The 17456-nt window shown below is 51.3% G+C and overlaps 1 protein-coding gene across 14 annotated transcripts in view; it reads right to left on the bottom strand.

Moving 5' to 3' along the window:
* EPB41L1 (erythrocyte membrane protein band 4.1 like 1) overlaps positions 1-17456 on the bottom strand; it is a 124508-nt gene that overhangs the window by 53386 nt on the left and 53666 nt on the right. The window contains exon 1 of one of the 14 annotated variants that reach the window (XM_032462226.1): positions 13897-14217. The exons of the other annotated variants lie outside the window; for them this stretch is intronic. The gene's annotated coding sequence lies outside the window, so the exon portion shown is untranslated. Of the gene's footprint in view, positions 1-13896; positions 14218-17456 lie in introns of those variants that run through there. 14 annotated transcript variants of the gene reach the window in all.

Here is a 17456-nt window from a genome sequence, read left to right as displayed (position 1 = left end):
CCCCTCAAAAACAAGTTTGAAGCTAAAACCAGGGAACAGAGAAATGAGCAGGAACCCTCACCTCTGAGTTGAGAGGCTTCCTCCATCATATTACATGAGAAAAACCCAATTGAGACCTGGCAGGTCCCTCTGCCACCCCACCCACCATGGGGGCCTCCGATGGGCAGAAAAACAGACAGACACTGGATGCACGATGCGCTGTGCACATGCTTCAAGCCTTGGCCCCAGGCTCCCTTTTATTTCCCAGTTTCTGCCCCTGCATTCCAGGGACCACTGGCCTCGCCCAAAGCAAGAGGCACTGGACAGAAAGTCAGGGGCCCTGAATACCCGACTCAGTCACCCAAGAACTGTAGGGCCATTGACAGGTCACGAGCAACCTAAATCCCCACTGAGTGGATACTGAGTGGAACACTTTGTAAGCTGGAGCTCGCAGTGCAAACCAGACGGTATGTTGTTACTGACGCTGCTTTAAACAGCAAGATGAGGAGGAAGGGAAGGCCTTGGTCCACGTGGTCTCATCCCCACCCAGAAATGCTTTCCACTCATGTCATTACCCTGGGCTTTACGGTATAACTGAAAGCCATAGTTAAACAGAGCCTCTCCGTCGCTTATATGACACTAAGTGACGACTGTGCCAGAGCACAAAGCAACAGGAGCTGCTCCAGGGAAGCTCACAGCCTCGTGGGCTCAGGTGGAGATGTAGCTGCCTGGCTCCAGATTTCTTCTAAGCCTGCACTGGAGGGTAGAAGCCATTATGCTAGATAAGGCCTCAAGGGAAGAACCCTTAAATAAATGCCTGCTTAATTTTGCTTCCAAAAAAAAAAAAAAATCCACAGACTAATCTGTATGTTTTGTGCTGTGAGAAGCAGAATCCACATGACCCTCCTGGGCCCTGACGCGCCAGCACATCTACGCCTCCCCTCGGCCTCTGTCTGATGTCAGCCCCTGCTCTCTAGACCTTCCCCAGGTCTGCAGCTTCTTGAAAATAGCCAGAAGAGTTATTTTAAATAAATATCCCAGTGTGTCCCTGCCCGAGTCTCCAGCATAGCCTGCTGGCAGGGACAGCCTGGTGCTGGCAGAACCACAGATGAGAGAAGCTAGAAGATTTTAGAGATAAATCAATCTCCTCCTCTTCATTTACAGGTGAGACCCAGAGAGCAAAAGAGACTTGAGTAACAGTCATTTCCTCAGACAGGTTTTCCCCGGTCCCTCCCGCCCACTCTCCTCCCCATCCAGCCTCCTGACTCCCCAGGTCCCAGCTCCGGGTCCATTATTCTTTCCACCACATTTTGCTGCCTCAAGTAAACCCCAACAGCATCTCCTCGGAAGAGAAAGCACTCAGGCCCAGGCTGGAAGCCAAGGAGGTGGCATGAGCCACCCACAGACCCCATGGCCAGGGGCTGGTTAGATAAACAATGGCTTATCGAGAGTGAAAAAGATGATGTAAAAAATCCTGGAAAATATCCGAGTGAAAAAAGCATGACATACAACAGTTTGTACAGATTGACCCTATTTTGATTAATGCATGCTTACAGCTACAGAAAATTCAGCAAAGTACCGACTATGGTTATTCCTAGCTGGCAGGAATACAAATTATTTTTTCTTCTTTCTGTTCAAATGTTATTTTTTCTACTACAGCTGGAGATTTCTTGAATGATTAAAAAAAATTAGAAGTTAAAAAATACATTTTTCAATTTACATGGCCCAGGATGACAAGAGATAAATAAAAGCTGTTTAAACTTAAAAAAATATGAATTAAAAAGAAAAATAACATTATTATTTTGTAAACCTATGATGAGCTCCTTCTTTATTGCACAAGTCCAGGGATAACGGCATGCTTCTCTCACTAGGGCACAGCAAGGGAGCCAAGAACGTGGCCTGGCTTCTGCCACAGCCAGTCACGTGGGCACAGTTCCGCCCTGGTCCAGGTCAGCATGCTCTGATGAAGCCTGCTGTGTGGCCAGGCCAGCCAGGCACTGTAGGGGACCTGAGGAACACGTGCTCGTTCCTACAGAGCTCATTGCAATGTGGGAGGATGATGGTCATCCAGGAGACTGTTACAGACCAGGATGTGACTTAGATCTGCCAGTGTATGCTTCAGTCTCTAGGAGACTTTGAGGACCTGGTGATCAGGAGTATGGGCTGGAAAAGAAGACTTACAGGATAGGGAGTAGAGGGTAAGGAGTAAGGTTTTGAAAAAAGGGAGGATCTAGACAGGTGATGGCAGGGAGGACACTTGGGCTGAGTCACAATGTGGGCAATCACCCAAGACATGGGAACAGGTAGGCCTGTGCAGAGGACAGGGAGGAGGCCTTGACATCTTCACTTCTTCGAACAAGAAGCCCATAAAGGTGAGCTCCAAACAGCCTGGTGGGAGGGACAGGTTGGAGTCAGGGAGACGTGAGGGAGCTGGGGGTGGTGCAGGCAGCCTTGCAAAAGTCAGAAGGGTTCCTCTGCTGGAAAGGGCAGGGCTCGCGTCGCTGAGCGAGCACCACTGCGGGCCAGGCCCGGGGTCAGGAATTTCACACACAGGCAGCCCATGGGCCCCTCCATGCAGGGCAGCAAGGCAGGGGGGAGACCCAAAGCCCAGCTCTACCACTAGCTCATTCTGTGACCCTGGGCAAGTGACTTCACTTCTCTGAGCCTACGTCACCCGATCTATAAAACAGAAACACTCCCCCTTCCCTCTCAGGGTGGTGATGGAGCGTCAGGAAAATAACACTGAGAGGGTACCTAATAAAACAACTGTGAGAGGGCCTGGAATTACAAGCAAGGATTACAATTAATGGGAAGCTGCCGTAGGCAGTGGTCTGGGAACCAGGAGTTCCGAAGTGCCCACCCAGAGCAGATGGAGAGAGACTTCTGAAGAGACAGAGGCCAGCAGAGCCTGACTGATGACACTCACATATGAAAACCCCAATGCACAGGATTTACAAAAGGGAAAGGTCAGCCAGAGAAGTAAATGCTGACGAGGCCCGCGCCAGCCCTGTCTGGAGGAGAGGGGCCTGGGAAGGCCCAGGCCTGCTTGCCTGGCCCAGTCTGGGGCCAGCTCAGCAGGCTGTCAGCATCTGATGCTCTTCAACGCTGCAACCACTGGCTGGCTCCCCCAGCTCGCCTTCTGGGGTCAGTAAGCAGCCTTCAGATGCCATGGCTTGCCATCTGGGTGGCCTGCAGGAAGAGGGTGTCTGAGCCCAGGAGAGTCAATATCCACTTAGCCTACGATTGTATTGCTCATTAAAAATGCATTGACTGGTTTATACATCAAGCTCTCCCACCAGGGTTAGCGTGAATCAGCATCTCTGAGTCCGGCAAATTGAATTTGTTCTTTTCCTCCATCCCCACATCCACCCATGTCCAAGCCACTCTCAGCTCATGCCTGCATGGCTGCCCCAGCCTCTTCCAGGGTCTCCCTGTAGCCACCTGGGCCTTCCTAGGATTTATTCTCCACAGAGCAACCACACAGATATCTTCAAAACTCCCACTGGGTGCCCTCTTTAAAACCACCAATGACTTCCCATCAAAACAGAACACAAACTCCTTATCAAAGCTACAGTCTGGCCCCGGCATCACCTCCCACCACTGCCCTCCCCCATTGCCACCATCACTGTGATGCAGCAGTCACACTGGCTTTCTGTCTGCACCTCAGCCATGTCAGGCTGGCCCCTGTCTTGGGGCTTTGCCCTTAATGGTCCCTCTGCGTGGACGGTGGGCTTGTCTCTGACTCTTGGCAGCGATCACCCCTCAGACCTCAATCTAGGTGCTCCTTAACCACTCTGTCTCAAGTGGGTCCCTCTCTCTGTTCTTTTTGGTTACAGCTGGGTTTCTTGGTTTTGCTTTATTTTGTTTTTGCCATTATAACCACTTTTGAGTGTAACAATCCAAGGGCAGCAATTACCTTCACCATGTTGTACAACAATCACCACTATCTATTTCCAAAATTTTTCATCACCCCTCAAACAGAAACTCTGTTCCCATGAAGCAAGCATGCTGGGTTTGGTTTTTTCATAAGTTCACAAACAGAACTTTTATATTGATCGATTGATTTACTTATTTGTTTCCATTCCTCTTCTAGAATATAAACTCCAAAAAGACAAAACCTTATCTGTCTCATTTGCCATTATCCCCAGAGCTTAGTGCAATTCTTGGTAAATAACAACAACAAAGCTAACATTTACAGAGTTTGCTATTTGCCAGGCACTGATCTAAGCACTTTATGTCAATTAACTGATTTAATCTTCATAATAAACTGTAATACGTACTCTTAATATCTCCATGTTCCAAAAGAAGAAACTAAAGCACCCAGAAGTGACGTGACTTGCCTAAGAGCACGCAGCTAGTAAATGGCAGGGCCAGAATTCAAACCCAGGGAGCCTGGGGTCAGATGGTTGTGTAGATGGAGAACTGGACAAATAAATGGGTGATGGGGGGATGGAACACCAACAAGACAATTGTTAAGTCCAGAGGCCTGGGCTGCATTCACCTCGGGAGCCCTTCTGGCCACCAGCCAGCCAGCCTGTCCTGACAAGTTATCAGACCTTGAGCACCTGACCTTCCATCCAAACTCCTGATATTATCATCCTTATTCTACTGATGAGGACACACAGGCCCAAAGAGGCCTACCGATTTGCCCAAGGTCATAAGGCTGTGCCAGATCTCTCTGACTCCAAAGTCCGTCCTACTACATGGCATTTCAGCAGCTTCAGGGTGGTCGTCCTGTGCGAAGTTCTTCCAGGGGTGAAGCTGGCTAAGGGAAAATTTCTGGAGACTGAAAGGCAAGTATAGAGGGAAGAGCTGAATTCAGAATCAGGACCACTGTTTCTTGTTTTGGTTCTGTCACTTCCCATGTGATGGGCCTTGGGCAGGTCACTTTCCCCTTCTGATCCTCAGTTTCCCTATCTGTCAAACAGGGATGAGAGCCCCTGTCCTCTCACTTCAGAGAGGGGCCCTGTGGATAAAGGATGTTTCAGAGAAAGAAAGGACTTTAAAATACAAAAGTTACAGTCATGCTAAAGACAAGGGAGCCTACGTCACAGATGTTTATGACATGCGTACCCAAACCATGCCTTTCCACACACATGCACACAGTGGGACAGCAAGAGGGCACACACAGCCCCAAGCATCCATAGTGGGGAACAATTACTCCCTAGCCAGTAAGGCTCTCCTCTAAATCTGAGACACTGACGATTTTTGCCCAGGCATTTGTGGGAATTCTGAACCAGGTAGGAACTAGTGGTAGGAAGGAGCGGAGAGAGAAAGAAAAATGGACAGCATGTGGAAGACACCAAAACATCAAAAAAAAAAAAAAGAAATGCTAAGCAGAAAGTGAGATTCATCTGTTCTGAATGATGTCCTCAGTCATCACAGCTACCAAGATCATTCTTCTTTCTTTTGGGGAAGTTAGGAAGCACATCTTCCTCCACCCCCTACAACCATCTTCTGGGCTGTTAGTCCCCATTTGCACCCCCAGAACCAGTCCTGCTCAAAGAAGCAGGAGGCTGAGCCTGTGGACTGTCCTTTGAAGTCCCTTGCCTGCAGACTTCTGGTTGCCTTTGGCCAATGGGACGCACTGGCAGGAGGTCTGAGGGTGGAAGAAGAGAGAGGTGGGGGTATATCTTCCCGAATGCCTTCCCTGTAGTGTTGGCAGTGGCTGAACCCCTCTGTGACAGCTCCTTGCACAGGCCCAGCCATCACTGAATTCCGGTGACACCAGTCCCTCCGTCTGCTCATTCAGGCCTAAGGGAGGTAACAGCCTCTGTCACTGCTAGTTTGTGGGTACCCTTAACCCTGCCTGCAGCTTTACTAACATCTCCAAGTTGCAGCATCTGAGTGGAATTCTGTTTTCTGCCAGAATCTGATTGATACACCACCTGACCCTAAACAGATATATGTATTAGAGAGGGAGGGAAAGAGAAATTGGGAAGAAGCAGTACAGTCTAGCAGTTAAGGATAAAAAGGAGACCAGGAGACTTGAACACTCCCTTAACCTCTCTGAGCATCAGTGTCTTCATTTGTAAAATCATAGTAATTTTATCTGCTTCACAGGTTTACTATGAAAACTGAATCAGATCATGCCCATAAAGCACTTAACACACGCCAAAACCCACAGTTAGGGCTCCAGAAATACTAGATATTCTCATCTTTAGTACTGAGTCTAAAGGCTCAAATGTTAACAATAGCATTCCCTTGGAGCAAGAATTACAGACTTTTTTGGGGGCTTTTTGGGGGTTCTCTGCGTTACACAATTTTTCTACTCTGAGCATGGGTTACTTTTGGAGTAAGAAAAGAATTAAAAGAAAAGACACAGTAAGCAAGAGAGAGCCTATTAAGACTTATTCTTCCCCTCTTGGGGATGAGGTTACTTCCCACCAGGATTTCCCCAGTACAGAGCATTCACTTCCTCGGTGACAATCTCCAGGTGGACATGAACGCAATGACTGCCTGTGATGAGGGAGGAGGGGGACCCTGTGCCACCCTCCCAGCCAGGCCCCTGATGGAGTCAGAGGGGTGGAAACAGGAGCTGGGCCCACAGCCACTCTTACTACTGCCCAGGTCTGTACACGGCAGTGGGGAGATGACAATTTGTCAGAGGCCTGTGGTACTCATGGGCACCGCGTTAAATAAAACCAAGCATTGTGAAGAGGCTGCCACCCGTCAGCACTGGCTTCTTGCCCAAAGGTTTCACGTGCCACCGCGGAGCCACAGACTAATGTGCAGTTGTAGGCTGGGGACCACATGACATGCCCAGATCTGCAGAATAACAGCATCAGAAAGGAGAAGTGCCTCCTGCCTGGACCACACCGATGACTGCAGAGGCAGACAGAGACCTCCCTGTAGCGGGACATCCTCTGAGTCAGACAACGAACAGGCTGTCTTCCGGGCTTTGTCTCCTTTGAGCTCCACGAGGGCCACGTGAGATAGGTGGGTCCATCCCCCAGACAGGCTTGGCTGGCCAAGGTCACACAGCCAGCCAGTTGGAGTAGAGCCCCAGTCTGCTGGTTCCCGGTCCCATGCCCTTCCCACTCCCTCCTGCTATGTCCCACCACCTCCAACTTGCTGTCAACCATGTAACCAAAGCTACCGTTGCTCTGGATGTAGAAATAATAACAGCAGTATCAGCCCCTCCCATGTGCAGGGCGCTTTACAAGCTAAAGGATCCTTTTATAATCATCATTTCACTTGGATCTCACTGACCGGCAGTTGGTGAGAGGGAACATGAAACAACAGTTACAAACTCGGGCTTTGGAGCAGCCAATCCTGGCTCCACTGGCTTAGGGACCTGAGGCAAGTGATGTAACCTCTCTGAGAGACAGCAGGAGCACGTAGAATGAGACTAATACCCCCTCCACTGCAAAGGCATTTAGCAAGAATGAAATGAGACCATGCAAGTGGAGTGCCCTCGGCACCACGTTTGCCAAAGAGTAGACACTCAAGTCACGGCAATGGCTCTCATCAGGAATGCTGCCACTACCATACAGGTGGACAAACTGAGGTCCAGAGAAGGTCAAGAACTTGTCCAAGGACACTCAGGGTATAAGCAGCAGTATGGCCCAGGCAGCAGCTTACAGCATCCAAAGAAAATATGAAGTTATGGTGTACACACACACACACACACACAATGGAGTACTATTCAGCCACGAAAAGAAAAATAATGCCATCTGCTGCAATATGGATGGACCTGGCGACTGTCATAATAAGTGAAGTAAGCCAGACCAAGAAAGACAAATATCATATGATATCTTTATGTGTGGAATCTAAAAAAATGACACAAATGAACTGATTTACAAAACAGAAACAGACTCACAGACAAAGAAAACAAACTTACGGTTATCAAGGGGGAAGTGGGGAGTGGAGGGATAAATTGAGAGTTTAGGATTTGCAGATACTAACTACTATATATAAAATAAACAACAAGGTCCTACTGTAATAGCATAGGGAACTATATTCAATACCTTGTAATAGCCTATAACTAAAAAGAATAGGAAAAGGATTACATATATATCTATATCTATATCTATATCTATATATATCTATAGCTGAATCACTATGCTGTACACAAGAAATTAACACAACATTGTAAACCGACTATACTTCAATTTAAAAAAAAGCAAAGAGAATTTCAAAATTTCACAGGAGAGCTCCATACTGGGTGAGTGAAGGAAGGGGTTTCCCTAGGACATCCCCGTCCTTCGGGGGTGACAGAGACAGGGCCTCCTCCAAGCAACCCAGCCCTCAGAGTCCTTGCCCCCTCGGGCTCCCCTGAGAAGGCAGGAGAAGCGGGGAAGGGAGGAGGGAGAAGCAGACCCTCCCAGGCAGCACTTCGTGGTCTCACAGTTTCTGAATCTCTCTCATTTGATTTTCTTTGTTTAAACACTAGCTGGGTTCATTGTCAGCATTATTTAGAATAGAGTAAAATTGGAAACAACTTTGAATGTCATCAACAGCAGGCTGGTCAAACGAACTAGGATTTATCCATTGAAAAATGGATTACGAAAGTATTACATATCTATTGTGTAGATTTTTTAGATGGATTTCACATACACTGACATGGAAGGTTGTCAGTACACATAATGAAAAATGTAGATTGTAAAACAATAATGCAATAATACAAATCAGTCCCATTCTGATTTGTATGCTTATGTAGGCATAGAAAATACCCCGGAAGGACACACGCCACAATTATCGGCTACTTCTGGCAAGAAGGATTTGGTTGGGGAACCAAGAAGAGAATATGCTTCTGAATTAATGGGATTTTTCACATAATTCTTTTGTATTAAAACTAAAGAAAAATAAATAAAATATTCAAAAAAGACCTTTTTTGGTCAGCCTTATTTACTTCCCATAGTACCTGCTGGAACGCCATTTCTGCCTGTTCTCTTCCAATCTGTATCTATGGTCAGACCTAATTTTACACCACTTGAATCTGAGTGCTCATACTTTTATGGGGTTTTTTTTTCCCATTTAACATTAATTGTATCAGAAATATTTCCACATTATTTTATCATCATGATCATCGCAGCTAATGTTCATAGGTGTGTCACAATGCGCTAGTTCCTGTGCTAAGAATTTTATATGACTTAAATCTTTTATTCTTGATGACAAGCCTAAAAGCAGGTACTTGGACTATCCACATTATAGATGGGGAAACTGAGGCTTAAAAAGATAAAGTGACTTGCCAAGACTCACAGCCAGTAAGGACAGAAACTAGACGTAAGCCTGGGTCTGTGTGCATCCCCAGTTCCCTCTGGGAACCTCTCCATCCTACTCCCTTCCCTGATACTGAGTGATGAGTGAGAAGAATGTGGCAAGTAGGGATGAGGAGGCGCAGGTCCCGGGCCTTCCTACAGTGTATGACCTTGGACAAGTCACCTCCCTTCTGCTTTGTTCACTCAATCAATTCTTCCACCAGACAAGCATTTGCAAATCATTCAGCCACACGCTGAGGATAGAACAATGAATAAAACATGAACCCTGCCCTCAGATTAGAGCCTAGCCTGAATCTCTTCATGTACCGGAAGGCTCTAACCCCTGTGCCACCTCTGTCACATGGACAAGAAATGAAACGAAGAAAGGGTGCAAAAGAGCTTCACAAGTGCACAGCTCCAGACACTGCAAGGATAAGTATTTCTGTGGCTGTTCATGGCTGCATATTATTTTATCCACTGGATGTTCCAAAACGTTCTCAATCATCTTCTTATTGTCAGGCACTTAGTTCCAATTTGCTGCTATTATGGAAGAAGCTCTGATGGGGATTCATCCAAAGGAAATTATGCAAAAGAGGGGGGAAAAAAAGCCAGATGCACAAAGAAGATGCTGCGCAACCTTCGGAGCAACTGAAGGGAGCCAGTCTTTCAGCTGAAACACTTAAGGCCGCAAATCGAATTCATGCCCCCTCCCCCCCACCATGGCCTTCCCGGCCCTAAGCCGCTCCTCCCCCAACCACCCAGGGGACATCTTGGTGTGCTTTCAACATTCCTTCCTCCCCAGCCAGGCAGGTCCACAGGGCTGTTGTTTTTCCTGCCACAGTCCAGCCCCTCCCTGTGGTTCTTACAGTTGCCAAAGGGACCTTCCCAGACACGGTTCTTTCACGCCCCAGTGCATGCCCCGTGCAGACCAAACACCTGCAGAGGTTCCCGGAGCCTCCAGACTCCTGTCAAGTGGAAACATCTTAGCCTGACATCTGAGAGAGACCAAAGTAGGAGAGAACTAACGTTCACTGAGTCCCTGTGACGTGCCAGCACTGCACTAGGTCCTTTACATAACAACCGTGACATGGTCTCATGAGATAGGTGTGTTTGTCCACCTTTTACAGATGAGGAGACTGAGGCTTAGATCAGCTAGGTGATATGCCCGAGGGCACATGGCTAGCACACAGGGGAGCTGTGATGAGAGCTCAGGTCTGGCAGATTTCAGAACTTTGCCAAAGACTTAAACACAAGCTGACTTTCTGAGTCACCCTCAGGCCCCTGCACCATCTGCTGCACGCACCCCAGGCCGCCCAGTCTTCTCCAAAGACATCCCTACTTCCTTCTCCTCTGACTAGTGGACTGGGTACACTTTCCCCAAAACTACTGAAATGTCACTTGGCCTTTGGCGCCCAGTGCAAAGGCCTCAATCTTGAAGCCTTCCCTGATGACCAGAATAGGAATCCATGCTTACTTATGCCATTACCTCCCTGTGTCATATCCGCGCCTCTCCAGGGGAGACTGGGAGTCCCCTGAGAAGAGGGATGTTTCCCCAGAGGCCACACGGGACCTGCAGGAGGTATTCAGGGAATAGTTTCCAAATTGAACAAAACTGAGTATGACCTCTGAGAAAAAGCCGCGGGCTGCCAGCATGACCATCAGAAACGTGGCCCTGACTCACACCGCCTGGATTTGAATCCTGGCTCCTGTGCTACCTAGCTGTGTGACCTTGAGCAACTATCTTTCCCTGGCTAAGCCTCTTCCCTCAGTCTGTAAAATGGGAAGAAGAACTCCCACCCACCTCAAAGGCTTTTGTGACGATTTTATGAGTTGTACAGTCAAGTCCTTAAAACAGTGCCTGGCATGTAGTAAGTGTTCAGTAAGTGCTGGCTGCTACTATTCATACCCACAAGCCTCCCGCCCACAAAGGAAGCAGTGCCTGCCCACTCCCACCCCAACCTGTCCACCCAGGCTCAGGTCTCCACCCCACAGGGCCCCCTCTTCACCGTCCCAGCTGGTCCCTGCCTTCCCTTCCATTCCCTCCCTTGTATTTTCTGGTCACTAGGTTCCTATCAAATGTGGCAGGGGCGAGTGGCAAGGCCAACCAGTCTTAGAGCCAACCAGTTGTCCCTGGTAGCCAGTAGGAGCAGGGAGGCCAGAGCATCCCCACTCTTGGGGGACCCTGGCCAAGAAGCAGAAGGCCAAGACCAACCCCTCTCTCAGGCTTCCAGCCACTACCTCTCTGCCCCGATCCCTCAGGACCACAGGAGCATTCGGGTCACAGAGCCATCCTGGATCATGAGATGCAACACATAGACCTCTCCACCTGGACCAGCCCTGGCACATTAGTTGTCCAGCTCTGCCAGACACCAACCTGGTACTCTGAGACAGGGCCCCAGGTATAATGCTATGGTAGAGAGAGGAACTCTGGACTCAGTCAGCCACAAACCTTCCAGCTGTGTAACCTCAGGCATGTGACACAATCTCTCTGAGCCTTACCTTCTCATCTGTAAGAAGTGAGCATCTACCTACCTGTCAGGATTGCTGAGATAATGCAAAGCACTTACTGCCCCAGGGCATGGCATACAGTAAGTGCTAAATAAATGTCCTCTATCTGATTGTGTAATCATTGGTATTACTCCAGATAGAGATTATTACCCTCTTTTGACAAATGGGGACACAGAGGCCCTGAGAGGCTCACAAGGACATCCACACTGGAGCTAACACAGAGGTACCTCCCACCTCAGCCTGTCTAGTTGGGAGACCCTCTCTCCTGCCCCGAGAGGCTCAGGCCCAGAATGTGCCTGAGCACCAAGCATCCTGTTGGCTCTGCACACTCCCAACAGAGACCAGGGCTACCCCTTGCCTGTTGCCTCAGCCCTGGCCCATTATCTGTGAGGCAGCCTGGCCTTTCCTCCTCACCTTTTGGCAACAAGGGCTAGGAGACCAAAGTAAGGCCCCTCCTAAGGGGCAGCCTCAGGCTCCAGGCTATAATGCCCAGCCTGTCAGAGTCCTGTGTACCAGACTGCTGTGGCAACAGGGAAGCAGGCATTTGGGCTGCAAGAACCCCAAACCGAGAGAGAAAATCTGGTACATTAGTGCTGGCTCTCTCACCCAACTGCCGTGTGAACTTGGACAAGTCATTCTTCCTCTTGAGGCCTCATTCAACCTTTCCATGTTTACTGAGTGAGGACCATGGGACCAAACACTGCTCTCATGCGGGCTCTGTGGAAGCAGCCCTCTATCAAGCTCACGGAACTGGGCCCAGGGAACCACCATGCGGCCCAGGAAGGGTTCCAATAGGAATAATGCACCCTGCACTGATCTCCTCCAGGACTGCCTTAAGGTGCCCCTCAAGGGACCATGCTCTGCACACCACATGGGGTTGCCAGGCAGGCCTGACCTCAGACGGGCCAGCAGAAGCCAGCTTCATCCCTGCTTAGAGCTGGCAGAGCCTCCCTGGGCCACAGTGGCTCAGAGGAGGCTGGCACAGGCTGCCTCTGCCGCAGGCTCCATCTGGAGGGATGGGTGGGCAGGCGGGCACACAGTCGCTTCTATTCTCCACACCCTTGCCCAGGACAGGCAGCATCAAGTCTTCCAGGAGCTTCTGAGGGCACCATTCGTATCCCTAGCTATCAACCTGGCCCAGCTGTGACGGATTCTGGAACACTCTTAAGAATGGGTGGTGGGGAGAGATGAAGCAGCTGAACCCCACACGGCTCCAGAGAGGTTCTAAACCAGTCCTCTTACACTCCCACCTTTGGGTGCAGAGGAGGTGGTATGCAGATCCAGAAGTGAAGGCAGGAAGACACAGTAGTGTCTCTCCCCCACCAATGCATTCTCAGAGCTGAGGGGCGGGGGCAGGCGTGGGGGTGGGGAGCAAGGACCATGGCTGGCAGCCACAAAAATGGAGACCGGTATCCTCAGAACTCCTTCCTAGTCCTTGTCCAGCCCCGCAAGGTCCCCGTGTACCAGACTGGGCCTTGGCTCTGCTAGACAGTGGTCTCAGCACCTGGTAAGTACCCCAATGGCTGTAGTCACCCCCCCATGCCTGTCCCCAATACCCAGCCTCTTGGGCCCTTGGATATCCCCACATGTGAAGGTGTCAGACAAAACTGTGACCCACAAATCCTCCCCCTCTAACAGGAAGGGGCAGCCTTTGGCCAGGACAATGCCAGGCCAGAACCACGGAGGTCTTAGGGCTAAGTTCTAATCCCCCACCCCACCCCACCCCCACTTTGGGAGACTTGGAAGGGAGGTGGGATGGGAAGTGAGAAGGCAGTGGGGAAAGATCTGTAACCAGAGGGAGAGGATGAGGGCAAGAGCTCCCCAGCATCCCAGCCTCCAGCCAAGAGACTGTCCTGCAGCATCTGAAGCCTGGACAGAGATATCCAGAGAGCTCCCGGCCTCCAGAGGCAGCAGGAAGAGTCTGGGAGAACATAGTGGGCCAGCCTGGCACCCAGCAACCGTTCATCCCTACAGCAAGCACCAGCCACCGCCTGACCACTTCTTTCTCCAGGCCTGGGGAGGCTGCAGACCTGGGAGGTGGAGAGGAACAGCAAGGACCTTCCCCACACTGGTCAGAGGACCAACAGCCCGCAAACTCAGTTCCTCCCGATCTGTCCCCAGTCCTCCCCCAGGACTGGAGGCTGGGCCTCCACGTACCGAGCCCCCAGCCTTCCCTGCCACCTGATCCCCTGCTCCACGTGCCTACCTGGGCCTGGGGGTCCCCATCTCGGGCAGGTTGGGCAGGGGGGGCGCCCCCTCGGCTCCTGCGGGCCGGCAGGCCGCGGGGCGGGGCGGGCGCGCGGGGCCGCGGCGGGCTCTGCGGAGCAGCCTGTTCCGCGACACCCCCGCCCGCTGATGGATGCCGACTGCAGCAGCGGCGGCGGCGGCGGCTCGGCGTGCGCCGGGGGCTGGGCACCGTGCCCACAGCCCCGGGCCTGGCGCCCGACGCGCGGCCAGCCCCCGCCCCCGCCCGGCCTCCGCGCCCAGCCCGGGGGCAGCCGCGCGCGCCTGCCTGCTCCCTCGCGGCGGCCCTGCCCCTGCCTCCGCCTCCTCCCTGCCTGTCCCCCTCTTCCTCTCTCCCTCTCCCTCCCTCTCAGGCTCCCAGGCCACCTCCTCCCGGGAGCTGCCACACCGGCAGTTCCCGGACCACAGCAGGACCGCGCATCAGGGGCCAAGTCCTGCGCCTCCGCTGCCCCCACCCTGGCCGCGACACCCACGGCCCTCCCAGCTCAGGCCAACCCCTCTTGGGGGCTCAACGGAGAGAGAGCAGGAGGCGGGGAGAAGAAGAAGAGAGGATCCCTGACTCAGAAGGGGTGACTCAGCCTCAGTGGGCCTCCCAGCCCACCAAGCCCAGCCGCCCAGCTAGATACCCTCACCTCCTGGGCAGCTCAGCGTGAGGCAGAACTTCCCTGGGACTCAGGGCTCCTCCCCCACCAGGGAGGAGGTATTGCAAATGTCTCCCGGGATGCCATGTGTCTCTGTGTGTATGTGTGCATTTGTCCATATGTGCTTCCGTGACAGTGAACATAAGTGTAACAGTGGGCTTGTGTTTCTGGATGTGCCAGGTGTGCATCCAGGCTCCAAGAAGGTGGGGGTGGGTGCTGGCCAAGGGGCCAGGGGCACTAAGGTCATGGATCAAAACCAAGTGAAGCCTTGTCCTTCCCCTCCAGCAGCACTGTTAGAACTCAGAAAGCGTCCAGACCACCTTATGAGGTTCACAGGCGAGGACCTCCAAAGACCTGGGTTGGAGTCCAGCTCTACCACGGGTCAGCCAATACCTGTGGGCATATTGCTCTCCCGCTCTGGGCCTTGCTTGGCCAACAATGAAAGAAAGGTTTGGATGTACCTGTGTCTAGGGGTCCCAGTTTGTGGGGAAGACCTGGAAAAGATGGTTTGTAACCCACAACATGATCCCCAAAGATTTCTGCCCATGGGTCCACATGACCCCTACTCCCTAACCACCACCGCCACCACCATCCCAGGCATACACCTCTGTTCTTTCATTCTTCAAGGAATTCCTGAGGACCTACTCTGTGCCAGCCACTGTCATAGGCACTGCAAAATCCACCACACTGGAAATCACAGAGGCCCAAAGCTGGGAAGCCACCCAGATGTGAACCAAACCATCAACCCCCCCATGCTGCAGTTCCTTCAGTGTCAACCTCACAGGTAGGCTGTGTTACTCAGTGCCCACCTCTCCAGTGTCCATCTCTACTCTCACACTCCAGGGACAGGCAACTCCCTCCCTCCATTCCTCTCCCCCAAGGTGGCTGCTCCACCATGGCGACCTTCCACCCCAGGTCCTAGTACCAGCCCTAGGGCCTCCACAGAACAAGGCTATGCCCTCTCCCCAGCACCCCTCAGAGAACCCAAGATAGCAACCATGCCCCTTTTCCCCACCCCCAAACCAAGCCTTCTCTTCTCCAAGTGAAACATGACAAACTCCTTCACCAGATGTTTCCAAGACACAGTTTCCGGTCCCTTCACTCTCTCTGCTGCCCACTCAGCTCAGGCGTGGTAAGAGAGCAGAGAGCGGAAGAAGACCAGCTCCTCCCAGTCCTAGAGAACACATCCTCCCTCCAGACAGGAGACCGGAAGATGGACAGACCAGCACAGGGCCAGTTCACAGAAGGACGCGAGTCCTGCTGAGCAGACTTCCCTACTGATTTCCTCCTTTGCCTTCGGACTATTTCTTCCCCTGCCTCCCAAATTCAGTTCATCCCAGGAACTCCCCAGGAGGCTCTCAGGGGTGTGGCCTTCGGCAAGCCACTTGGTCACTCTGGGGTGCTCTGCTGGAATTCAATTCACTACACATTTATTCAAATGAATGAGTGAAAGGATCAGTGAAACTTAGGAGTTACACCAGATGAACTTATTGTTTCATATACACATCTGCTAAGAGATTTTCGACTGACTGCTTCAAGGATTTTTATTCCAAATGGACTCTCAGCCTCCTCTGCTTGTTGGCCTTCCCATCTCCTTCCCTCCCTCCTCCTCCCCTTCCTTCTCCCCACCCCCTTACCCCCGCAGGAGCCTTCCTCTCTCCTCCCCTGGGGCTCGGCCACTTTCCCACCATCCTCAGCTAGATGGAGCCTCTCACTTTCCCAGAAGAATCCAGGCTACATTCCAAAGACCAAGGCAGAACATTCCCAGACATCATTCTGGGTTTATACCCAAAGGCCCCAATTCCCTTCAGGTCAGTGGGACCACACAGAAAATTGGGCTTCTTCTACTGTTATCGTTATGTCTCTTTCTATTGTTATTATTGACGAACATTTCTAGTAGCACTTTCCAGTTTGCAAAGTACTTTCATGTGCCATCTTCACATCTTGCGACATATGATCACCACCACCCCCATTTTATAAACAGGCAATCTGAGGCCCAGAGTGGTGAGTGACTTGTCCAAGGTCACATGTGCATAGTAACACGGTCTCTCTAGACCAGACACTTCCACTTCACCCCACAATTTCCAGAGAAATCTGATTGGCGTAGGGGCGGGGTGAGAGGGGCATTCTCTGAAGAACACATGGCCCCCTACAGGCATCAGTTGAAATCACTACCCCAGTTCCTTGGCTGCCTTCATTCCCCAGGCAGGAAAACTGAGGCACAGGACCAGGACCCAACCCAGAACTATTTCTCATTAAAGCCTCAATGAAGAAATGCTAGGAGCCCCGGTGGAGGAAGTGGAACCTACTCAATAATGAGGGGCTCTTCCATTCCCTTAGTTCTAAATTCTGCTTCCAGCCCTGTTCTGCCGCTTCTGTGTTACTTGGGCAGATGATTTGACCTCTCTGAGCTTCTGTTTTCTCTCCTAGAAAGTGGGAGAAATTCTTCCCGCCCTACTTCTGTCACTGAATTGCTGTGATGGAAGATCAGCAGACGCTGGCAGAAGAGAAGGGACAGGACCCCTCGTCCCCTCTCTGGTCTGCTTGGGAAGTAGGAGAAAATCTTTCTTAACTTTTAACTGGAGGGAACTTGATGGTGCCAAAGTGCCAGGATACAGGAAAGCCAGGAACAAGATGGAAGTGATTGGCTCCACCAGCTGGGAAGGCAAAGCACATGGTGTCAACCACAGTCCTGCATGGCCACTGGTAGGGCAGAGACAAAACCAAACACCCAGGCAGGGCCCCTCCCACTCCTCCCTCATTTTATCTTTCAAATGAGAAAACCAAGACCCTGAGTAAAGCAGCAACTTATCAAGTTCACCCCAGGTAGTTGGTGGTCCCTGCCAAGGTCACCCCAAGTACTCAATGGTCCCATGACTCC

The sequence above is a fragment of the Camelus ferus genome, chromosome 19 (genome assembly GCF_009834535.1).
Source record: "Camelus ferus isolate YT-003-E chromosome 19, BCGSAC_Cfer_1.0, whole genome shotgun sequence".
Classification (NCBI taxonomy): domain Eukaryota; kingdom Metazoa; phylum Chordata; class Mammalia; order Artiodactyla; family Camelidae; genus Camelus; species Camelus ferus.
This window is presented reverse-complemented; position numbering and strand designations above follow the sequence as displayed.